This window comes from Artemia franciscana, chromosome 1, assembly GCF_032884065.1.
Source record: "Artemia franciscana chromosome 1, ASM3288406v1, whole genome shotgun sequence".
Lineage (NCBI taxonomy): Eukaryota > Metazoa > Arthropoda > Branchiopoda > Anostraca > Artemiidae > Artemia > Artemia franciscana.
This window is the reverse complement of record NC_088863.1, coordinates 41,597,730-41,624,441: the sequence shown is the minus strand read 5'-3', so window position 1 is coordinate 41,624,441 and position 26,712 is coordinate 41,597,730. Positions and strand designations below refer to the sequence as shown.

Here is a 26,712-nt window from a genome sequence, read left to right as displayed (position 1 = left end):
TCTCGGTGGATTTGCTTTCAATGAAGTCTTTCTTGTCCTTGCGTAGCATAAAGTTGCACTGTCTGTAGAATGTCATATCTCCTCGTAGTCTTGCTTGCCTTCTCTGCTCGATTACTTCGAACGTCTGGTTACACATATATGAAGGGGATTGTCCCCTTTTTATTTGCGCTTAAGTTTGAATTTAGTCCAGATTCTGTAAGAACGACTCCGGAGACATAATTGTAGTTTAAATTGAACAATGAGAAGCTTAAGTTCTAAGAAACATTAGCGTGAATAGTCGGGTGTTTAGAAGGGGCGATCCCCATTATGTTATCGTTTATATTCGTTTTAATTTTAATGTTGCTCCTTGCTTCCAGGTGATTTTTTTATTAGATTCCTGGTGTAAGTTCATGCTGAAGAATATCCATTAATCTGGAGAAATCATTGCACATGTTATTGATCTCTGTGTGATTATTGCCTTTCTATGCTTTATTTTTGTCGTCTTTCTGAAAATAAATGACATAAAAGTCTCGTTTTCGGGCTAAGAGAATAAAGCAGCAAAGATAATATAAAACTTAAAGCAACAAAGTTTCAATTTTTTTTTATTTGAAAACAGTTTTGAGGTTTTGCCCCTAATATTAGCAATAATAATTTTTAGCTATGGGTGTAATCCCGTACTCTGGCTCTAATACCTACTCTGTTAAAAACGTAATTTACTACGTGGATCCAAGCCCTACTTGAGCCTGAAAACGAAGCTTTAACCAATTTTAGCTCCCAATTTTTTGCAACAAAATTTCACTTTGAACGTGCCTCCGAAAATCCTCCGAATCTTGAAGACTTGTCCCCGAAAACTCCCCGAATTTTTAAACTTGTCCCCGAATTTGGAGATTCGAGAGTGGAAGGCCTGACGGCACTGTCCTCAATTGCCAACCGTGCATATAAGTTGAAATGAATTATCAAATGTATTCCAGGCCAGCCTTTGATTTGTTAACGCACACAATCCAGGAGATCTGCTGAAACAAAATTAGAAGCATTTTAAAATTGCTGGTTTTATTGTTAAGTTTGTGTTCTTAACACTTCATCCCAGCCCCTCTGATGGTCTCTTATAGCCTATAGCCTTAAAGTATATCAAACTAAAAGATAAGACTACAACAGTTAAATTCTTAGGCCTAGTTTATAACGTGTAATGCATTTATATTGATTGGTTGTCATGTCTCCTTCCTTTATTATTTTTTTTAATTCATTTAAAATAGTAAGCTAGATTATTGGGATGAATCATTCAGATCACTGATTATTAAGACACCTAAGAAATAGTGATATGGCAAGATCCCAGTACTCAGACAGTGTCCAATCTCAGAAAAATATGTGGATTAAAATTGTCATTTCTAAACATGGACACCAGGTCCCAATCTTTGACATGATGAAGCCTATACAGATTGAGATTGGCTGATAGTGATGCCTAGGCTAGATGTCATTGGCTGACTACTATCTCAGAAAACTCCTAATGGTGAAATTTAGACAAATGTAAGCATACCACTCAATGCCTTTTTTATGTTCTTTATGACCTAACCCCTTCCTGAGATAGCCAAAAGTAACTAAACTAGAATTTTACCTAAATTCAGATTTAAGCACTTTTTGAGCTCTTAAAAATGACAAATTCGCATTTAAAGAATGAGTTATTGCTTGTTTTAGACAAAATAATACTATGTTTTCTCAGTGCTGTTTTCTTGGTGGTTTTTGACAAAATAATGGTACATCATTTCAGTGACACAATTATTTATAATAAGGTTAGTTTAGGCTAGGTTAGGTAAAAAAGTGCTTAAATTTGAATTTGCTATTGAAGGGGTTATTGTATTTGTAAAGAACATAAAAAAAGGCATCAAGTGGTATGTTCACTTTATTGGTAAGTCATTTATATGAACTGTCATAAATTTACCAAAATCTATTTGAGATTGAATGTGTTGGTGATTTAGATGCTCTGTTCTAACTCTAATAAAGGCCACAAATACTGACATGTCATTGATAGAAAGTTCAAACATGGTTGGTAATAGGAGCAATTTTACTGATCCTGCAATGAGTTTACAGATGGTGCCACAATAGGAGCACTAAATTGTGACATGATATGTTCCAAAATCTGAATCTTGGCTGGCAAGTGCAGCAGATTTACAAACTTTTGCACTGATTTTACATATTGTATTCAAAATAGACATTATGCTAATTATTGACAAAAAACAGTCAGTAAAAAAAACCAGGTAGTTGGTATAATCCCTTGCTCCCCCCTAAACATTTTGGCTAGTGATGATCCTGCTCAAACCACTTTCCCTGAGTCTTATTTCAGCAATAAATATATTTGTCAAGGTTTGATTTATGTAACACAAAGGTTGTCAAAGGACTGTACCCTTTGGAAAGGGAAACAAAAGAGGAAGTAATTTCAAATTATCTTCCCAGGGTGTATTTTAGGCTTTGGACTCATTTGTGAAAGTTACATTTTTGATAAGCTGTTAATCAATTATAAATAGTGAACTATGGAAAATCAAGTGCATATATATATATATATATATATATATATATATATATATATACTAGCTGTTGGGGTGGCGCTTCGCGCCACCCCAACACCTAGTTGGTGGGGGCGCTTCGCGCCCCCCCCAAGCCCCCCCGCGCGCGTAAGTCGTTACGCGCCATAATAGTTACGCGCCATTGTAGTTGTGTCCCTATGTCCCACCTGTGAATATAGATATATATATATATATATGGTTTTAACTACGTAAAACTTGCGAATATACAACATTCTTTGCTGTCCCATTGTCTTTGCATATAAATAGATTGTCAGGTTTACCGACTCTTGAACATGCAACATATAATGGTCCATGGGAAAACAATCTGTATTCAGATCTATACCTCATGATTCTAATGATTGCCCTTGAGCTTTGTTGATGGTGATTGCTAATCGACCATTCCCTGTCCCGGTGTCCCGGTCGTCATTTACATCCCCCTGTTTCCCCCGGTGTCCCCGTTGTAGTTGTGTCCCTGTGTCCCGGTCGTCATTTATATTCCCTGTGTCCCGGGTCCCGGTCATCATTTGTATCCCGGTGTCCCGGTCTGTATATACATTCGTTTTTTAGTTTTGTTTTTCTCCTTTATTTTTTTCCTTTTTTTTTCTTTTTTAGCTTATTTAGATTTTTAGATTTTTTAGTTTTTTTTATTAGTTTTTAGTTTTTATTTCTTTTTAGTTTTTTTGTCCCGGTCGTCATTTATATCCCCCTGTTTCCCCCGGTGTCCCCGTTGTAGTTGTGTCCCTGTGTCCCGGTCGTTATTTATATTCCCTGTGTCCCGGTCGTCATTTGTATCCCGGTGTACCGGTCTGTATATACATTCGTTTTTTAGTTTTGTTTTTCTCCTTTATTTTTTTCCTTTTTTTTTCTTTTTTAGTTTATTTAGATTTTTAGATTTTTTAGTTTTTTTATTAGTTTTTAGTTTTTTTTTCTTTTTAGTTTTTTTGTAGTTTTTACCTTCTTTTTAGTTTTGTTAATTTTTTTTTTTACTTGTGTCCTGGTCGTCATTTATACTCCCTGTGTCCTGGTGCTTTGTTGATTGCTAATCGAACATTCCTTTTGTCCTGGTCGCTTTCTCTTTGAGTGTCGTCATTTATTAGTTTTTTCCTTTTTTTTTTAGTTTTTTATTGGTTTTTACCTTTATTTTAGCTTATTTTTCAGTTTTTTCCTTTTTTTTAGTTTTTTTTTATTTTTTATTTTTTTTAGTTTTTTACCTTTTTTTAGTTTTTATAGTTTTTTTAGTTTTTTAGCTTTTTTACTTTTTTTATTAGTTTTTAGTTTTTTTTTGTAGTTTTTGCCTTTTTTTAGTTTTTTCAGTTTTTTTTTTAGTTTTTTATTGGTTTTTACCTTTATAGTTTTTTTAGTTTTTTAGCTTTTTTATTTTTTTTATTAGTTTTTAGTTTTTTTTGTAGTTTTTGCCTTTTTTTAGTTTTTTCAGTTTTGACGTCACCTAATCCAGTTTTTTCAGGTGACGTCACCTGACACATCCATCCATCCATCCATCCATCCATCCACAGACAGACAACTTATTTTTATATATATAGATATATATATATATATATATATATATATATATATATATATATATATATATATATATATATATAATTCAGGATATATATTTGACCGTTAGGGGGTGGGAGTATTGGTGAGGGTAAAGTAAATTTGTAATTTAAGTTTTTTATCCAATTTTAAATCAGGCACTCAGGCTAAACTGTATATCTTTGAGTCTTCATAGTAGGTATCCATTATACAATAGATCCAACAATGGAAACAACAACAAAGATAGATATTGTATTAGGGCTTTTTAGGGATGCATGAAGAGAGGGTGGGGGGGGGGGGTGAAGGAATATACTACTTTTATTAAGTTGTTTCTTTCTGGTGAGCCACTACTCAGCACTTTTTTACCCTAAATATTGTTGTTAAGAAAAAGTAATTTGGTAAAAGATTCTATTTTTTTGTTAAAAATTATAGTAATAAAAGTTTTATATCTTTTGATTCCTCATTCAACACTTTCCAAACAAAATACTTACTAACTTGATAATCATGTCCCTGTCTCCCTTCCTAATTTCAGGATATGTCTTTGTGGTATGAACTTGACTTAAAGCCCAGAAATCAACCAGATGGCAGACTTAAAGACCAGTCTGCCAAGTGTCTGCAAATGTGTTTTCAACCTCAGTAGGCTAGTCAGAAGTTTAATTCATGCTTTGTGCATTAGTAATGTTCAGAATTATAGGTCCTTCAGAAGGAAAAATCAAATAGAAATAGTAAAACCTACCATTTTATTCCTTATTTTATGGTCTTCTGTAAATCACACTTGCTTTTCTGATGATGCATCCCATTTGTGCCTGATTACCCCATGTATAGCCTTAATATTATTTATCTTTATTAGTTTTCATGTTTTGCTGCCTTGTGTAACAGGTAGTTCTACTTTTGGCTTGCCTTGAATCATAATTGCCAGCTATGAGGACAAGTCATGTGAACACTGATTACTGATGGTGATAACTCAACTTTTTAGATGCATCCCATATTGTAGGCCAAGGTTTCTTGCACCAGTCTTTGTCAACTACAGACTTGAAGGCTTCAACATTGGGCAACATAATAGCGTTCTGGCTAAAGGATTTCCATAAGCTGACTATGCAGTTAGAAAAGAAATTGTCTTGCAGCCTGGTGTTGGAAGGTTTTCAATAAAGCTTCAAGGGGCAGCCTCTAGTACTTGTTTAACTGACTATCTGAGGGATCACATTCTGGTCACATACTAACTTGTATGTCATTATTACATCTCCTTGTCTTTGTCTATATGTGAGAGATGGTAGTTTGAACTTTTGTAATTGGGCAGGATATGTAAGAGATTGAAATCCCTGTATGCATTTAGTCGCATTTCACTGCACCAATTGTAGAATTGATATATCACCCTTATTTACTGGAGCAGCAACACACATCCCAAATTCTAATTTTGGTCTGATTTGGCCCTTTAAGAGCTTGATAAACACAGCTGGAGATCTGCTTCAGATGTTCTTCTTATTAAGCCAAAAATTTGGTTGGCACTGGCTACTACAGACTCTGTGTGAAAATTAAACTTGAGCTTATCATCAACCAAGACTCCCAAATCTTTTTCACTGTGACTACATATGATTGTGTGTTTTGAACCATCACTGAGTTCCATAAAATACTGGCATAGAGGGTTATTTGCTCCAAAGTGTTTGACTCTGTATTTCTGGATATTAAATTCAAGATGCATGGATTTTGCCCACTTTGACAGTGCATCAAGATCAGCCTGGATGGAATCATCTGCATACAAGCAAATTTTATTCTCTATGATTGAAGGTACCATGTTGATGAAAACATTAAATACAGTTTACAAAACTGTCCCTTGGAGAACTCCACTTTTTACATTTGCTGATTCTGATTCAAAAATTGATCCATTGTCTCCAAATACCCTTACCACGTGCTTCCTATTGGTAAGAAGTTCATTATCCAGTTGACAACGTCATATGTTGCACACTTTATCAAGTGCTTTTGCTAGATCCAGTAATAACATGTCAACAAGAGATCCCTTGTCCATAAGTTTGAAACATGCTCGTTTGTGTCAATGATTTTAGTGTCAACTGATTGATTGGAGCAAAATTCATGTTGATTAGGTGATAGTAGATACTAATATTTAAATGAATCATAATGACCGAATTGACTATACCTTCAAGTAGTTTCCCAATTGGTTGATAATTGTTAGCTTCATTTCTATTGTCCTTTTTGTGTACAAACATGATGTAAGTATTCTTCCAATCTTGCACAACATATTTAGTACTAAGGGACTTTTGGAAAAGTAGAGTGAGAGGAAGTGACAAAACTGCATGCATCTCATTTAGTAGCTGGGGGGTACTCCATTCGGTCCTGTAGATTTATTTGAATTAATCTTCTTCAATTGGATTTCTACATCAGTTTTGGTTATATCAGTTGGCACTATGCCATTTAACATTTCATACCTAGGGGGATCTGGAGCTGGAGTATTATGAGGGGCAGTAAATATCAAGATGAACTGCTTATTTAATGTATTGGCAATATCTCTTGGGTCACAGATTTTCATGCCATCTAGTAGAAGTTGGGTAACAGAATACCTACCAGGCTTACGGGATTAAATAAAAAAAACAAGTTTTTTTTTAAAATGAAAGTAAGGGGCGACGTTAAAACTTAAAACGAACAGAAATTACTCTGTATATGAAAGGGGCTTTTCCTCTTCAACGCCTCGCTCTTTACGCTAAAGTTTGACTCTTTCTCTTAACTTTACTCCTTAAAAATGTAAAAAAAATTAGCGTAAAGAGTGGGGCGTTGAAGAGGAAAAGCCCTTTTCATATGCGGAGTAATTTCTGTTCGTTAAGTTTTAATGTCGCTCCTTACTTTCATTTAAAAAAACTTGTTTTTTTTTATTTAATTTCTGGACGTTTTTTAGTTAATGCATGTTTTGATCTTGGCTCTCCGCGCATAAATTTGCATATTAATTTATTTTTTTTAGCTAAATGGCTTTCTCATAGTTTTAATCGGAAGATTTTGAGAAAAAAGAAGCGAGGGAGGAAGCCTAGTTGCCCTCTAATTTTTTGATTACTTAAAAAGGCAACTAGAACTTATAATTTTTTATGAACATTTTCATTAGTAAAAAATATACGTAATTTACGAATTAACTTACGTAACGAACTTCTATATTCGTATGTTTTTATTGCGTATATGAGGGGGTTCACCCCTCGTCGATACCTCGCTCTTTACACTAAAGCTTAAATTTTGTCCCAATCCCATAAGAATGACCCTTGAATCACAAAGGCCGTAGAATAAATAGTTGAAATTACTAAAATTACTTTAGCGTAAAGAGCAAGGTATTACGAGGAGGTAAACCCCTCATATGTGTAATAATTTCTGCTCGTTTTAAGTTTTAATGCTGCTCCTCACTTTCAATAGAAAAAACTTTTCATATTTATTTTTTCATTGTTTTTTAAATAATGCTAGAAAATCCTGCGCCCCCTTCACTGAAAGTCTCTTCCCCCATGAGAAGTTTTTCCATGTAAAGATCCTCCCAAGTAGCTCTCCCCCACCTCAACTCTCCCCTCCCCCCAAACCAAAAAAAAACCCTGAAAACGTCTGTACACTTCCCAGTAACCATTACTATTATGTAAACACAGGTCAAACTTTGTAACTCGCAACCCCTCCCACGGGGATTGCAGGGGAGTAAGTCGTCCCCAAAGACATCGTTATTAAGTTTTTCGACTATGAATGGCTATCTCAGAATTTTGATCTGGTGACTTTGGGGAAAACATTTGCGTGGGAGGGGGCCTAGGTGCCCTCCAATTTTTTTGGTCACTTAAAAAGGGCACTGGAACTTTTAATTTCCTTTAGAATGAGCCCTCTCGTGACATTCTAGGACCATTGGGTCGATACGATGACCCCTGGGAAAAAAAACAACAAAAAAAACAAATAAACACGCATCCGTGATTTGTCTTCTGGCAAAAAATTCTACATTTTTGTAGATATGAGCTTGAAACTTCTGCAATATGGTTCTCTGGTATGCTGAATCTGATGGTGTGATTTTCGTTAAGATTGTATTACTTTTAGGGGGTGTTTTCCCCTATTTTCTAAAATGACTCACATTTTTCAGGCTCGTAACTTTTGATAGGTAAGACCAATCTTGATGAAAGTTATATATTTAAATTCAGCATTAAAATGTATTTTTTTTATGTAACTATCGGTATCAAAATTTCATTTTTTAGAGTTTCGGTTACTATTGAGCTGGGTCGCTGCTTACTACAGTTCGTTACCATGAAATGTTTGATAATGCGTACCTCCAGGATTTCATGGAGTTAGATTTTGTTGAGGCTGCTACGGATTCCTTATATTTTTTGGTAATTTTTCTAGTAAGACTTTGCAGTTGGTTACGCGCCTGTTTTTATTTCGTTTAATAATCCACCTGGTTGTGATTCTTTTTGTACAGCTTCCAGTATTTCCAGGCTAGATGAAATCAGAGCTGTATCTAGTTTTTTTCTCAGGCGTGGGCAAATGTAATTTTTGTTGCCAACTGCTGCACCATCAATAGGCCTATTGTAAATATTACATTTTTTAGTGTAAGTTGTACTTGTCTCATTATAAAATTATGGTAGGCCTACTTGAATGTATTTATCAGTACTGCTGGTTTTATAAACTCACAATTTAATTCCACAGATTTTTAAAAATGCATAATACAGTTGATTTTAAAAGAACTTTGCTCTCTCAAATAGAACATAAAGTCTAAGCCTAGTAAAATGGTAGTGAGATAAGTTGGTCAAATGCAAAGCATGAAATTTATGAAATATGTCTTTACCCAGTACACTTATCAAACAGTTCGTAGTAACAAACTGTAAGTGAGGAAGGACTTGGCCCAATAATGACTACAAGTCTAAAAAAATGGAATTTTCAACAATAGATATATAAAAATATTTAGCTTTTTATGCTGATTCCATTTATTTAAAATTCATTAATTTGAATTTTGTCTATAAAAGGATCTGGGCCTGGGAAAATTTGCCTGATTTTTGAAAAAGAGGGAAACACTCCTAAAAATAAAGGATCCTAATAAAAGTCACACCATCAAATTAAGCGTGTGAGAGAATCTTACTGTAGATGTGTCAGGCCCTTATCTGCAAAAATGTAGAATATTATATTTTTGCCTGAAGGAAGATCACAGATGCATGTTTTTTTTTCCAGGGATGGTGGTATCAAATCAATGTTTCTTAAAGATCAAAAGATTACTCATACAAAGAGAAATTAAAAGTTCTACTGCCCTTTTTTTAAGTAACCAGAAAGAGTTGAGGACAAATACCCCCCCCCCTTTCTATGCCCCTTTTTCAAAGATATGATCAAAGCAAGAAAGATTTATTGTTCAGTACAGTTGAAAAGTACAACAATTATGCCTCTTGGGATGATATACCCCCAAAGTCCCTTGGGAAAGATCAATGAAAGTTTTAACTGGGAAGATTTTTTTTTGTTGGGAAGGAAGTTTCTTGGGAAATTTTTACATGGGAAAAATTTTCAGGATTTATATATGGAATTCGTTTGACTTGTCCTACCGTCTCGTAGGTGACTCAATTTTACATGTGGCAATGTTCTTGGGGAAATGTGTGGGGGTATTTTTCACAGGAGAAAATCTTCATGGGCGAAAACCTCCAATAGAAGGGGGTAGGGTTTTTGGAAACATTTTCTGAGGTTGCAGAGATTTCTGGCATGATTTAAAAAAAAGATTGGAAATTAACCCAGAAAAAAATTTTCAAATGAAATTAAGGAGAATCTTCAAAGAGGAATTGTCTGAGGAAATTTTTCTGTAAAGCAAGTTAACTTCTGCTTGAAGTATAGAGCAACATTAAAAATTAAAATGAAAAGAAATTAATCTAGATATAATGGGGACTGCCCCTCCTTAATCTCTTGCTCTTTCTGCTAAAGTTTTGACTTTTTGCTCCTATTCTTTAGAAACAACTCCTGATACACAAGAGCTGTTTACTTGGAATAAGAAGCTCTCTTAGAGTACACTAAAACATTAGTGTAAAAGTGAAGGATGGAGGAGGCAACAGTTCCCCTTATATACGAAATAACTTCTATTTGTTTTAAGTTTTAATATTACTCCTTATTTAGTTAAAAAAATGTCTTTTTTCATAAATAATATAAAAAGCAACAATGTACTTACTATATAACCAGAAATATCAAAATTTGAAATGCATTTTTTCCTTTCTATTTCAAATTAAATGCTCCCTTTGAAAATAAATATGGATACAAAGACTTTATTTGAAATAGTAGAAAAAATCTTTTGAGCCACTTATGTGGCTCAAAAGATTACATTTGTTTCAGCAAACCTGCTCTCTTCTTTTTTTTTATCTTTTTTTTAAAGTGCAAGAAAATATTTTACACACAGACATCCCCATGGTTATCAAACTGGATACAGACTTATATGCTATTTCTGCTAGCACTGCCTTTTATCTTGCCAATTTTACAAATTCATCAGTTTGTCTTAAACCCTTGATCTTAATGTCAACACCCAAATTTAAGAGTCAGGTTGAGCCTTACCATGAGTGGTTCAGTATGACTCATAAAGTGTCTATATCCAGAGAAGCTTTTACACAAATTACAGAGAACAAATCTTGCATCGTCTTAATTCATATATAAGATGGTTGGATTGTCGATGACAGTCGATTGTCATACCTGCCTCTTCTTAGTAATTCTTATTGTCTCTCTTTTCTTTATTGCTCTTTCCTTTATTATTTTTCTCCCCATTGTCTTCTCTATTCCTTGTAAAACAATTTTTAATCCGTCAATTAAGATTAGCCACAATACTAATTACGCTAAGGTTTTAGCTGTTAGAAAAAAACAACAACTTTTATTTGTCTCTTTCATTGGCTCTGAGTCACTTAAGCATTTAATGTAAATTAAACAGTAGAGTAACTATGATTATGCTAAGTTTGCTTAGGAACAATTATTTCAAGTTTGTGTAGCTTAAAGCTTACCACTTTTATTTCAACATGGAGTGATGATGTAAGTTTGACTTTTATTGAAAGTGATTAAATGAAATAAGTGTGTCCATGTGTCATAAGACACATATGCTGGAAAGTATTCCAAAGATTTCGAAAAATGTTTTGTTATGTCTTTATTAAAAGCAGTAAAATTGTTGCCCCCTTCATTTTCTTGAATTGCTGCCCCTGGAAACTCTTAAAATTATTAACAGGAGGAACCGACCTACTTGCCTAGCTGGGCAACAGACAGCCATTAAAGCCTTATCTATACCCATTACATTGCTCTATCATCTCAATGCACAAATGAACTTTTAAAGCAAAACAGGAGAGAAAGGCCAGAGGCTGTTATGAATATTTAACTATGCTTGACAAAATACTTCGGGATTGTAATTTAGATAATTTTAAACGTTGAATTGTGTCTTTTTGGAAGTTTTTCTTTGTAATTTGCTTTTTATCTTGTCTCCCCCCCCCCTCTCCCCAGGCTTGCTGCCTGGGGCACTTGCCATATACCCCATCCTCCCTCTTAGATCCAGCCCTGGATAAAATCGTGTTTCACCTAGGTAATTTCGATGGAAATGTTGGATTGTGTACTGTTCGAAAATTATTAATGCTCTGGATGATAATTGAAGGAAACATGATAATCTGATTAGGCAAATAGAAACATGGTGCAATTTATAGAGTAAGGATTTCATGGCTTTGGTATTATCTTTTAGTTTTGTATGTATTTTAGAGCTATATCTTGGACCTCTAGGGTGGGGGGTATTATTGAAAATATGAATACAATATTCAAGAAGGGTATTAAGGGACTAATATACCACCTAGAAAGTGGATTATTTCATCTTTAGATTTTTTTAAATTTTCTTAATAAGTGGCATATGTGATTATATTGAATATTTTACCATATGCACCTCCTACAATTTTACATGTACTGATATTCAGTAGGGGTAGATTCAGAATTAATGCTTGGGGAGAGGGGCTAGATAAAGGGCGATTGAGCCCAATCGGAACTGCTTTACTATCAAAATAAAAAAAGACAAAATTCGAAATTTAGGCTAAAGCAAATAACTTTGCATTGCTGGATGAGATCTATTAATGTGTTTATTATTATATCATAAATACTTTATAATATAGAAAACTTGAAGCTGTAAAAGTACAGTTCAACTTGTACCTAAACATAAAAATGCTGCTCAATCTTGGGCGTGGGATCTTGAAGTTAGAACAAAGTATCATTGTTGCAGTGGCAGCTGTAACCTAGTAAAGGGTCTAAATCATAGACAAACATCACAGATACACTCAGTTACAGACCAATTTTTTGTGAAAAAGAATGGCTGTATTTAGTTATGCAAGGATGTAAGTTAAATTTTGTTTAGGTTCAAATGATGAACATGATTTTACAAGATTGTAGTCATCCAAGCCACAACTAGCCCAATCCTAACCATCAACCAACCCAAACAATCAACATCATATCCAAGATTAAGAACCCAATCTATGTTTATGAAAGATATATTTTAATCAAAATATTTTGCCTCTTGCTTAGTCAACAGTCTCCCAAATAGTTTAATAAAACACGAAAATATACTCTACTGTCTTTAGAGTCTTTTGCCTACTGGTAAACACCCTACTTTTGAAGATTTGTTTTTATGGCACTGGGTATTAACCAAGTGACATATAGCGATCGCAAATTCTGTCGGTCTGTCCCAACTTTGCTACTTTATGCACTTCCAGGTAAGCTAGGACGATGCAATTTGGCAGGCGTATCAGGTACCGGACCAGATTAAATTAGAAATAGTCGTTTTCCCGATTTGACCATCTGGGGGGAGGAGTGGGGGGCCGGTTAATGCGGAAAAATAGAAAAAAATGAAGTATTTTTAACTTCCGAATGGGGGATGGGATCTTAATGAAATTTGATGTTTGGAAGGATATCGTTTCTCAGAGCTCTTATTTTAAATCCAGGCCAGATCCGGTGGCATTGGGGGGGGGGCTGGTTGGGGGGAACGTAAAATCTTGAAAAACGCTTAGAGTGGAGGAATCGGGATGAAACTTGGTGGGAAAAATAAGCACAAGTCCTAGATGTGGGATTGACATAACCGGAACGGATCTGCTCTCTTTGGGAGAGTTTTTTTTTGGGGGGGGGGTAATTCTAAAAAATGAGGTAATTTTAACTTACGAAAGAGTGATCGTATCTTAATGAAATTTCATATTTAGAAGGACCTCGAAACTTATATATTATTTAAATCCTGACCGGATCCGGTGTCATTAGAGGGAGGGGGGGCGGAAATCTTGGAAAACGCTTAAAGCGGAGAGATCAGGATGAAACTTGGTGGAAAGAATAAGCAATGTCCAAGATAGGTGACTGATATAACCGGACCGGATCCGCTCTCTTTGGTGGAGTTGGGGGGGGGGGAGTAATTCGGAAAAATTAGGAAAAATGGGGTGTTTGTAACTTACGAACGGGTTCTCAGATCTTAATGAAATTTGATATCTAGAAGGATCTTGTGCTTTAGAACTCTCCTTTTAAATCCCAACCAAATCCGGTGACATTGAAGGATTTGGAGGGGGAAACTGGAATTCTTTGAAAACGTGAGAATCGAGGTAACTTACGAATGGGTGGTCAGATCTTAATGCAACTTGATATATAGAAGAATCTCATGTCTCAGATGCTCCATTTCAATTCGAATCGGATCCGGGGACATAGGGCGTTGGAGGGGGGGGGCAGAAATCTTGGAAAACGCTTAGAGTGGAGAGATCGGGATGAAACTTTATGGGAAGAATAAGCACCAGTTATAATTACGAGATTGACATAACTGATACGGAGCTTTTCTCTTTGGGGGAGATGGGGATTGTTAATTTGGAAAAATTAGAAAAATTGAGGTATTTTTAACTTAAGAAGGGGTGACCGGATCTTAATGAAATTCGATATTTAGAAGGAACGCATGTCTCAGAGCTCTAATTTCAAACCCGGCTAGATCTGTTGACATTGGGGGGAGTTGGAGGGGGAAACCGGAAATCTTTGAAAACGCGTATAAATGTCGTAGATACGTCGTTGACGTAACCGGACTGGATCCGCTCTCTTTGGGGGAGTTAGGTGGTGGGGTTCAGTGCTTTGGCGAGTTTGGTGCTTCTGGATGTGCTTGGACGATGAAAATTGGTAGGCGTGTCAGGGAGCTTTACAAATTATCTTGATAAAGTCGTTTTCCCCGGTTCAATCATCTGGGGGGCTGAAGGGAGAGGAAAAATTAGAAAAATTGAGGTAATTTTAACTTACGAGTGGGTGATTTGATCTTAATGAATTTGGATATTTAGAAGGACCTCGTGACTCAGAGCTCTTATTAATTCCTAACCGGCATTAAGCCTCTGATTTTCCTTTTAAAGTAATCTATTGATTCTTAGAATTTTGCTAGAGCTCATACCATATGAGCTCTTTGCTCTTGGCGCTTCCGACCTCGTCACAAGTGCCATATGAGCTGTTAGCTCTTGTTTAATGGCTAGATTTGCATTTTCATTGTACCTCTATGGATAGTTCTAGTGCTTTTGTGTGCAAAAGCATAGGATGACTGACTTCCAATCCCCAATTGCGGTCATGGGGGCTGATAAGGGGGCAGGGGGTGCCAGCTCCCCCCTGGCTGACTGACACTGCCTAATATTTGTATATCTTTGTTTTAAGATTTCTATTATACAGTACTGGAAGTGCCAATTAGACCAGGTAAGCACTCCCCCCTAAATATAGCTTATGGCGCCCATGACTGTGATTCCTGGTTGAAAGGCTATGAAACAAAGATCAGCGTTACTGGTTGCATACTTTGCCTTATTTTTAAGTGTTGGTATCTTCAATATTCTTTACAAAAATAAGAATAAGCTCCTAGAATTATAAATTGAAAAAATCATAAAAAAGATAACATCAGGCATCTTTGAAGCTATTCATAGTATTGGCTCTTAATGAGTTTAGGAGGTCTTTTGCCTGAAGTTTTATATATGATCACTATCTTGCAAGCTCTCCTGAAGGAAACTTGCTAATAAAAAAAAAGAATAATACCATCAGATCTCCCAATTGATGCTCTTTTGAAACATAATGTTTGCTACCCTAATTAGCTTGTTACTGCAATTTGGCTACATTTCTTATTTTATTTAGAATGCTCTTTTAAAAGTTCAATAGTCTGGAATTTGTCACTGAAATAAATTTTGTAAGATAATTTTTCAAAGGCTGTGGATGATGTGTTACTTTAGATTCCATTTTTGGAATTCAGTACTATTAACTTATTAGCACTTCTAAAATTTAATTTTTGGTTTTTGTAGTTGCATTTGATGAAGTCACTTAATGTAAGCATTTGAACTAGTTATTTGAATGCTTCAATAAAAAAAAGTTGTTGATTTTACATAACTTCTACTGACTTCAGAAATCTTCTGCTTTGGTAGTTATTTATTTAGCTTTTTTAGCGCAGTTTTTTTTTCAGTAAGATTTCTGTTCCCTTTTTTACTGAAGAGGAGGCTGCAATTGCTTATAGAACTTTGGTGGTTGACCCAGAGCCAAAAAGAGGTGAATGTACAAAGGAATTGGTTTTGTCCTCAAAGAACCTTCAAGTGTGAGTTTTGTTGTTATAAAGTTAAACATAAGGTTTTCGAATGATAGCAATGAACAACGTTAACACAGAAAACAAATTCAGACAAATTCAGGGTTGCTAATGCACCCCTCAACACCTGGGTTTATGCTGGAGTAATCTTGCCAACCTTAAGATATTCTAAGGTGAAAAACTGATACCAGTTGTTAATTACAAGTGTTTTACTTACCAATTCTCTTTTGAAATATTTGAAGTGAAATATTTCTGTTTTAACCCTTTGATGGCTGGTAACTCTTATAGGACTCACCATGATTTTGGACAAATGCTCGTTTCTGATTTGTCAAAATGACAGTCTGTAGATATTCGGTATCTAAGCAAAGACAGCTATCGAATGGTGTATTTTTTCCCCTATTGAGTTTTCGAACATCTTTTGCACAGGACTGAAGTCGACGAAGTGGAAATTTCTTCATTTCGAGAAATGAAATAAATCGAACTCAGGTGGAGTGGAAGTTTTTGTTGGATGGTGAGGGAAAAAAATATTTTGACGTTCGTTAGTGTTAAAAGCTTAGGCCTGTTTTGTTTTTCATCACATTTTTTCACTCTTGTATCTTCATACATGCTTTTTGTCTAGAGTCTTGTAAGACTCACTCGCCACAGGGGAGGTAGTGCAGAGGAATTTTCTGAAAGTCCCGTATATTATAGATACGTCTCAGTGAGAACTTAATTTGTGTTTCTACTTTCTTTTATTTTTGTTACTGTAACACTTGGTTCTTTTTCAGAAACTGAACCCTCAACCTCTTTATTAGTCGAGGAGGCAGTAGAAAGGACTGAACAAAGTCTGCAAGAAGCGCTGAGGAGAAGGCATGAAGGACAACTAGGACGAATAGACCTTAGCAGTGCAGTGTCGTATGTCCTGGAGCCAGACGGCGAACTATCTGACCTAGATTTGGAGGAGTCTGAGGATGAAAGTGACCCTCTTTTTGAACCAGCTGAAGAAGGACATGACGGTCATTGCGAAGACAGCGACGACGAATATGATCTACCACTCATTCGAATAGCCAAGTCCCACATGAAGTCCGCGTAAGTACTTAAAGATGAAACTGAGGCAGACCTAACACCAAACTCTTTGGCAGACCAGAGGCAAATCTGGAAGAAAGCTCCAGTACACGAGAAGGACATCAGTCGGAAAGAACACATTCCAAGTCCCGACTCTTCGTTGGTGACTTCAATTGTCTTCTTCCAGAAGTTTTTCGACTCGGTCATGATAAGCAGTCTTGTAGAAGAGACAAACCGATATGCCTTACAACAAAAAGGCTTGGAGCTGAAATGCACATTTAAAGAGATGGAACAGTTCCTCAGAATTCTTCTGCTTATGGGCATCGTGAAGCTGCCACATATGTCGATGTACTGGGAAACAGCTACACGCTATTCTCCAAGGCAGTCAGGAAGGGGAACGTAGGATACGATCCCCTCTTCAAGGTGTGACCCTTGTATGACAGGCTGTGGGGGAATATGCGAGAAATCTCAAACGAAGAACGTCAGTCCATAGATGAGCAAATGGTCCAATTCAGAGGCTGCCTCGGCTTCAAACAATATATGAAAGACAAGCCCCAAAATTGGGGGATAAAAATATTTACAAGAGCTGGAACTAGTAATATAGTGTATGATTTCGAAGTCTATAGTGGAAAAGGAGCCAACATCAGGTCTAATCTTGATTTCGGTGCAGAAATGGTGCTACATCTGGTTGAACATCTTTCTAAGAACCTAAAATTCAACATTTTCTTTGACAGTTTTTACAGCAGCTTTCATCTCGTTGAAAATCTTAAGCAAATGGGAATTGAGTCAGTTGGCACATTGAGAATAGAACGAATGCGGAAAGCGAAACTCCCCCTCTGGAAGCAGACCAAAAAATGGAAAAGGCGGGAAGGGGGTCGGTTGATTGGTGAGTCGAGCAACATTCTAGCATTGTCGTGACGAAGTGGTACGACAACAAGCCTGTTCATCTCATTTCATCATATACTGGGCCTGACCCCACTGATCAGTGCAAACGATGGGACAAAAAGAGTCAGGCTCAAATCGACGTGAATAGACCTCATGTCGTTTATTAATATAACAAGTTTATGGGTGGGGTTGACTTAAGTGACATGCTGATCGAGGTATATCGCACCGATATCAAGGGGAAGAAGGGGTACATGTGTCTGATCTACTACTTTTGGACTTGAGTGTGGCAAATGCCTGGTTGCTGTATAGGTGCAATCATCATAGTGATGCCGAGAAGTCTCTACCGCAAGTTTGCTTTCGTGCTGACATCACAGACTGCTGAGAGGTGCAACTGTGCCTGCAATGAGAAGAGAAAGACCGCCAAGTGAGTCTCCCGTTACTTCCCGACCCCAGAAGAAAATGTGGAGAAACAGCGTTCCTAGTTCTAGTGTTTGCTATGATAGCTTGGCCCACTGGCCCGAAATAGTCGACGAAAGACAGAGATGCAAGTTCTGTGCAAAATATGCCTACACTTTTGTCAAGTGTCTCAAGTGCAACATGCACCTTTGCCTCGCTAAAGGCAAGAACTGTTTCAAAACATACAACTCAAATGCTTGAGTGGACAGTTTTGTTATTTAGCTGATTTGCCTTAAAAGAGTCATATTCCATGTGAAATAAATGATACTTCTTCTTTTAAACCTTGTCACAGACCCCTACTAAGCCAGAAAAAAGCAAAATATTTTCTTTTATCATAATTCCATAATTCAGCCATCAAAGGGTTAAGCAAACGAAAATCCTTCCATTTTTGAAGCTTAAACAAAAGTTTGGCTTTCATCGCATTTTTTGTGTGCTACATCAATCCCCTTTGCAGTGTTTGGGGGATGGGGTCAAACTTCAGCATATAGATTGGGGGGAATAAGGCGCAAAGCAGTTCCTCTGGTTCTCACAACATGTTTTGCCATGATGGGGCTCTAGGAAATAACAAAAGAAAGGGCTTTGTATCCTTAGCTCACTTCCAACTCATAACAAGTGCTATAGAGCTTGAAATCTCCGACTAAAAGAGCCTTCATGATGAATATTTTAGGGGGAAGGATGGCATATAGTCCTTTCGTAATGCAGGATTATATATAATCTAAAGTTTCAGTTAAGAAATTCAAAATATGCTCACATTTCTCCTTAATTTACCAATTAACAGTTTGGCCTAGAATGTGGTATCTTCACAAATTTGTTCATTTACATACGAAAGAATACTTTGGCCTGAAATTCGTTTTAGATTGGGTTTATATGCAGGCAAATCCAACAAAATATGTTTTCTCACCTTTCTAAGGGAATTTGCTGGTAAAATTTTGAATTCAAAACTAGTTATGAAAAACTTGTAACAGTCTTGACCAAAATATCCCTAAGAACTGCAGTTCAACAGTGGGTAACTAGCCCATCTTTCTTGAAAGATTTATCTATGAATCTTTCAATACGACCTGAATAATTCTTTATAACTCTGGACCCTTGTTCTTGGGGTTGCATGGGCTGCACCACCGTCAGAGACAGATTTTTATTTCTTTTGACCCACATGATTCAAACTACTGCTGTAGAATTCTCACTTAATAGTCATTTGTCCCTCGTAAATCCATAATTTTGGTACTATGGCATCAAAGGAAGAAACCTTCAATTTCCTGTGGCATGGTCTGAAACGAGAAGGTCACATTCTATATCAAGTTACATCCTTTTGACATTTTTATCCCGAATGATGATCATCTTGGAATTGTCAGTCAATGGCAAGCAGCCATAGTTGCACCAAAATTTTTAGTTATATAGTGCTAAATAGCAGGAATTAGCTTATCTGTGTGTCAGGATATTTTTTTTTCACCGAAAAAGAGTGCGAAATTCTGCTCTAGTAGCTTTCCCGTCATTCTACAACCACTGGTTCGATACAGCCAACCATAAAAAAGGAAATTAAACCAAAAAATAAGCTAGGATCCATGGTCAAGCTTGTCAGAAAAAAGTGCAATAGTTCATGTTTGTGAGGTAGGATTCTTTGATATACTGATTATGATAGTGGGATTTTAATCAGGATTACCTTCCTTTGTGGGGACATTTCCGTCATTTTTCTAAAGTTATGCAAATTTTCTTATTAATGTTGCCTTTAATGTTTTAGGGTTAAATAGGTGTGCTAATTTCAAACGTGTAATCAGTTTTCTCCCACAAAATCAGGTTTTTGTGCTACGCCTTATGAATAAATTTAAAACTTCAACTTGAAATGGCATCATAACTGCCAAAACGTCTGCTCTAACTTTTGAATTACATTCGCTGTGTATCAAGTATTAGATTTGGATTCAGTGGTGGCCTAGGGTTTTATCTCAGCTGTTCCTGGGCCAATTTAGCACAATATTTAACATGAAATCTGAGGCTTAACAATCCAAAAAAGCTTCAGAGCTGCTACCATGCAGGCTCTTACGAGAAATTTTACTTACATTTATGTAATAACTTTGAAGTGACAATGGATTTATGTATTGCCGTTATCTACATGGTTGACGCAGGAGTTGTAGCATATGATTCAGCTGAATGGGACAGACTAAACACTCCAGACAAGGCTGTAAGCAAAAGTATTTATCTTAAAAGTATTTTTACCATGTGATGAAAAAACTTTAATGTTTGGATTATTTTAATTTAACTGGCAGTGACAGCTAAGTAACTGCAGTGTATTGAATAGTATATTAGGCAAGTTTTACCTTCATCCTGTAGGTTAAAAAAAGAGATGTTAATTTGAAAAAAAAGTGAAAAAGAGAAAAAGTGACGTTAATTTGGATTCAGACCCAAAGAGTTTGTCAAAAATATGTCAACAAAGTGGATTGCTAGCTTTTAGATTGTCTTGGAATAAAAAGCGGACATTCTTTACCAAAAAACGAGCTTGATTATAATCAGGTTGTTTTTTAGTTATTGAAAGGCCATTTTATAAATTGGTATAAAGCAATATACCAGCTACCGGCCCGGTAAAGCCATGGTCTTAACTTGAATTGAACATAGTTTGACTTCCAGTCTACACAAATTTAAGATGTATATACCATTGTGAAGTTGACACAGGAGATTTGGAAATTTAAAATTCGATATAAAAATGTTGCCAAATAACATTAATGACTTCATAGAATAGATCATCCATTGAACCAGCTACCAATACCCCGTAAAAACTTTAAAAACTTTGGAGTTTTTCTAAGAACTGCAGTTATAAACTTTGGATTTTGGTGATAGATAGAACTTCGATAAGAGTGCTGGTGACAAGTTAGAATTGTGTTACTTTACCTTATCTAAGCTCTTCCTCATACCGTAAGAATCAGTTATGGAATTTGCATAACGACTTGTGATGGTGTAAAAAATAAGGAATAATAAAGACCTTAGAAATGTATAGCAACGAGGAAAAGTTCCTGAATAAGACAGTGAATAAAGTAAAAATAACACTTGTGAACCCTTATCAATTAAAAAAAAAAAAAAACTATAAAACATTTAAAAAAAAAGCCACCTGAAAATGTTTCATACCTATTAGTCAAAATTGCTGAATACTCTTATGATAAATGTTTGACTCAATGAGTGTCAAATCTTCAATATGGAATCTTAAGAGAATGAAATAGTTTTTTCATTAAAATATTTTGCCTTACCCGTGTCAGGACAAATAAAATTAAATAACAACAAAATCAGATTAGAGATCCATTAATATAACTAAATTTGAACTATTTTTTTTTGTTTACTATCCTGGCAGAGGTAAGTTGACTACTTGACTTCTTAAATTAGTATAAACTATATCAACATTTATTGAATCATATTGTCCTGTTTAGATTTCCTGGTTCTTTAATACATTTCTATATTTACATTTTATCTCTTAACGGAAAGAAAGTGTATTATAGGAAATTATTCAAGTACATTTTGAGCTGGTCACATCTGTTCATAATAAAATATACTACAAACAACTCACTGCAGCACCAAGCCGCCTGAGGGCAACACAGCTACGCACACTTCTTTATTCCAATTGATTTAAAGCCTCTTTTCAATACCCTCCCAGGGAGTTCAGATTTCCCCTTAATCATCCCTAACGACATCATCCAACTCCAACCGAGGACAACATGCTTTCCGTTTGGCCCTAGACGTTTTTGGTAAAACGTCTAGGGCCAAACAGAAATCATAGGAATGAATCTCTTATCTCCCTCCATTTAAACTAAGACTGATTAAGGTTGCATTGGAGTTATACATACCAAGTTACTACAGAAAAAATTATCTTTATTTTAATGCTTTATCTACCTAAACCGTTATGGTCTATGTTGTAATTATGCATAAGTTCATTTTAGCAGTTATAATGAATGGGAGGTGGATAATTTCGTAGGTGGGACCTCATGCCTCAAAGAGTACATTTTAGTGGTCATTTTAAAAAATGTGTTTCCATTTAAAGATTAGACTAAAGAAATTACGGGAGAGAACAAGCAAGTCAGATATATGAAGAAAAATTCCCCTTAATACCCATTAAACATAAGATTGAAATGAACAAAGCTTCAATTATGCACCTGTTTCCTTAAACAGACAAGAGATGTAAGGCTCCAAGCTTTGACATATTAAATCTCACTTTTAGGACCAAGTATGTCAAGATAGGCCAAGAACTTGTAAATGAACTTATAGTAGGAAGAAGTTGTTTGTAATAAAATGTATATCAATCTAAGAATTAGGTAAAGAATATTCTTGTTGGCATCAAAAAGGACAAATAGTTGGTTCTCCTTTATTATAATGCTACAATTTCATGCATATAAACTGTTAAAACAAAAAATGTTATGAGGAATGTTAATTTGGCTCCCATTACTTTTCTTTAATTTGCCACACGCTTTTACTTATACATTAACAAAACAAGAATTCCTACACACAACAGATTTGGAATTATACCCATAGACACCTGCTTCAAGAACTAGGCAGCCTAGTCCTTGGAAATTGAAATGGCTACAGTTGACACCGCTTATTTTTCAGTCTTAAAACTTTTTCAACCTACCGATGACTCTAGGTGGGCAGACCTATTAGGCTTAGGATGCTTGGTCATGTGCAAGTTCAGACAACTTTGATGGAAATTGCCTGTTATGAGTTAAATCCAAAAATCTTGGCGATCCTTATTGTAATTTCAGTGTATTTTCCCAGTAGGCCTGCTTGCCTAGTGTCTCAGGCTGATTGACCTAGTTTAAGGATTGACACATGACCACAAGGTTGCCTGGAGTGAAGTCTCACTCAGGCAACCCAATTAATAAGCCATCACAGTTACACTCATGCAAGATTGATTAAAAATTGACTGACAAACAAATGCCTTGGATTTGCACCCAAACAAGGTATGCAAACCTAAATAGGTCCACCCACCTAGAGTCACAGGTAGGTTAGGTTATGTTGCAGGTGAAACAAGTGAATTAAGCCTAATAAGGCCACCTGCCTACAGTCTCAGGCAAGGTCAACTGAGTTTTAGGATCAACTCATGAGCAACAAGTTGCCTGGACTTACAGGGAAACAAGCAACCTAAACTTAATGTATAAGATTTTTTGAATATGTTAGCCTTTAGGCATTTTTATGGTTTTATATTTTATCCTTTTATATAGGCAAAAATTATGGGGTTTCTCCAGTGAAAATGACTTGTGACAGACTGTTATCCTAAAGTGATGCATGAAAAAAACTTTAATAGAACAAAATAGGAACTATATTAAGGACAATATGAATAAAAAATGTTCATAAAATAAAACAATACCTTTATAATAGTAGATAAAGTCTAACTGGGATATATGTAATATATATTCTTGTATTATGAATCATATACGATATATTATTGTATTATTTATGCTTTCCGATGTACAGTATTTATTCTAATTCAGCATTAGGCTGCATAATTCTGGTATGCTAATTAGGTGGGGGGGGAATTATCCCAGTTAGACTTTGAAAAATACCTTATTATTTATATTTCATAGCTATTTTCTATTTTATTATGGCTAACTGGTTATTCCCCCCTCCTTACATTTATGAATTGGAACCACTGACATAATTAGCCTGAATAAAAGACTTAGTTACTTCATAATAAATAGAATTATTGTAGTTAACAGACTTTGAAGTTGATTCCACTATACTTTACCCCCCCCCCCCCTAATATGGAGATGGATAGCGCAAGTCAGCTTAAATCATTAACCAGCTACAAATGAGAATTTTTTCATTAATATTCTCACTCCCCTTTAATCTTCTTTAATCCACTTTAATCGGAATTACATAATTCTGGGGTGGGGTGGGGGATTATCCCAGTTAGTCTTTAAATCTGATTCCACTATACTTTATCCCCCCCCCCCCTAATATGGAAATATATAGCCCGTGTCAGCTTAAACAATTAACCAGCTACAAATGAGAAACTTTTCTCACTAGTCTCACTCCCCTTAAAGAGCTAAAAACGATTAGTCTCCATCAAGTGATTATTGAATCATGAAAGAACATGAAAAATGCTTATCATTTAATCATGCTGAAAAGCTAAATTTTGTTGAAAACTGCATCTAGGCTATGTACCAAAAATCTAGTTTAGATTTATAATTCAGGCTATGTGTTGAGACCATTATGGAGGGGGAGGGGCAGGGGGATCCAGATTTTTTTTAGCGGCGGAAGAAAATTATTTTACTGCAATAAACTTGCGACCAAAGAAATATCAGGAATTTAATATTTACCTTAACGATTGTACGCTGTAGAATCGGCGTTTTACAACTGTAAATGGGTTGAAATTAAAATGGTGTAAAAATATTGATACAAAAACAGTAAGTCATAGGAACCACCCCGCCATAAAAAAAAATGAAAAATATTATGTTTAATATGGCAACGTGATATTATCTCAAAATCCACCGCTACGTTAGGGAGGCGCGCCCCCCACCTGGATCCGCCACTGGGGGAGGGTCTTGATAAAGTTAGCTGTATTTAGATTCACAATGGAACTCTGACTAAATATGTGTCTATTTTTTAGCCAGGCCCATCTTAATATTCAGTTAGGCTAATCAAAAAATTTACCTCTTTTGACATAGTCTAAAGAATCTTGTGGTGTTTCTTTATGGAGGGCGATGGCACCAAACTAGTGCAAAAGTATTCCAAAACTGTAGTCTTAGCTTTTGTAAGCTAATGAACATAATTTTAAAATAGGCTACCTCTATTTCTATAGGCATTGCCTAATCTATATGAAATTAAGCATTATTAATTTTATTGCTTACCATGATGATGAATCTTCAAATGAGCTTCTAGGCTCCTTAGGATTCTTGTTATCGTCTTGGATAGCAAGAGAAGGTACATTGGGTGTGACAAGAGGCTGGAACAATTATCCTGAAATGGTGTCTTGTATTCCATCCAATGCTTGGTCAGCATCAACTACATTTCTGAATCAGAATAGTCACTTTCGGTACTTCATGAGTTCATATTTATTCACAAAATGGATTTTCACTAATATAGCAATCGACAGATTTTGTGAATTTGAATTTTCACGAATGATGTTGGATTCATTGGAAATAGCATATCTCTATGGGAAATAGTTTTGGCTATCTTTTTTTAATTTGACGGTTTATCATTGTTTTATGATTGGCAACAATGTACTGTTGATGAATTCTAGCCAAAAATGCTTGTAGCAACTAAAAGAAAACTCGCAAGAAACCCAGATTTTCAGGTATGAACAGGCCTAAGATCGATCCAGGGGGCCAAATATGTTTTCATTTCGGAGTCCTTGGTACTTCAAAATTATTCCCAAGAGAAAGGTAATTCATCGCTAGATTTCGTCGAAAATTACCAATAAAGAAACCCAGGCTTTCGAGTCAGTTTTGTCTCTACCAAAGTTATCGTTCATTGAAATAGGCTTTTAGGTTTAGAAAGCGATATTTTACTAGCAGAGGTGATAGTATTGAAATGGTCAGCAACTTCTAAGAGCAAAAATGTTAGACTATCTAAAATGGCTATTCTACTATTATCTAATAATTGACTCTCAAATGTATTTGGAATACTCATTATGGATGTATATGTAGCTCTGAGGGAAGACCTAAGTTAGGAGGAGTATTCTTGTACAAAATGTTTGAAATCAGGCCATGGAGACATGAAAAATTTTGGAGCCTCATTTACCGAACCAGCTCCCACAGAGGGTGCACATAACAGTTTCTACTTCTTGAAGTTTTTTATATAGGATACTACTTCATAGTCTGAAACGAAAACGCCCTAAATGTATGAGGCATAATGCAGCTTTGAAACAGATTTAGTTTGAAATTTTAAATGGAAAGGAATATCCTTATATATATATATATATATATATATATATAGAAAAGACAAGTTTTTGAGGTATTTTTGACCATACCAGCACTCTTGCTTGACCTTAGTTAGGATAACTTGCTTTTAATTTGTTTAAAGATAAACATGTATGATTCCAGAACTGTGCAAAATTTTACTATTTGATGACTCGGCTGGAACAAAACTAAAAGCAAGTTATCCTCAACAAGTAAAAGAAAAAGCTGTAAGGAAAGGTTTCGAGGAAATCAGGGCTTCATAAGAGGAATAAATAAAGAGAAACTCTGAACAGAGAGGAATTGAGGAGCATTATGCAGACATTTATCAGGTGGTTAGGTGCTAAGATGAATTATTAGGTGTAGTATGTATTATGAAATAGACGTAGATCTGTTGTTTTGATTTTTTGAATTTGGACAGTCTTATCTTTTTCAGACATGCATTGTGTTGGTGCAAAAAAAAAGAAATCTAGATAATGCTTGTTGTCTATCCCTTAATGTTCGTTTTTTTTCTATGTAAAATGAATTTGAATAAAATAATTGACTATTGAATAATAATTAAATAATTTTAGGAATTTCCAAAGCAATGAACCACGAAAATTAAGAACTGCTGTGCAGTCATTTTACGACCATCTTATTCTGACAGTGAAAACTCTACAAACATTTGGACCTTTGTGATAATATGATGACGTCTAAACTCCATGGGACTACACTAAATCTTACAGCAATAGAGCTACGTACAGTTTCAACGGTTTTTTCTTTTTCTTTTTTTCTTATTATTTCAGTAATCATTTTGTATTTATTTTTAGATGTGTTGCCAAAACTTGAATAAACTTTGTTGAGGTTA

General features: G+C 35.5%; 1 long non-coding RNA gene across 5 annotated transcripts; it reads left to right on the top strand.

Annotated features, from left to right (window-relative positions):
* Window positions 1-853: 853 nt before the first annotated feature.
* On the top strand, window positions 854-26,712 carry LOC136029752 (uncharacterized). Of its 5 annotated transcripts, none has more exons than XR_010618098.1 (4): window positions 916-941; window positions 8,288-8,419; window positions 15,499-15,627; window positions 26,438-26,712. It is a non-coding gene; the product is annotated as an uncharacterized LOC136029752 (long non-coding RNA). The 5 variants fall into 5 exon arrangements; XR_010618096.1 differs by lacking the exon at window positions 916-941 and adding an exon at window positions 1,023-1,039; XR_010618092.1 differs by lacking the exon at window positions 8,288-8,419 and having other exon boundaries at window positions 854-941.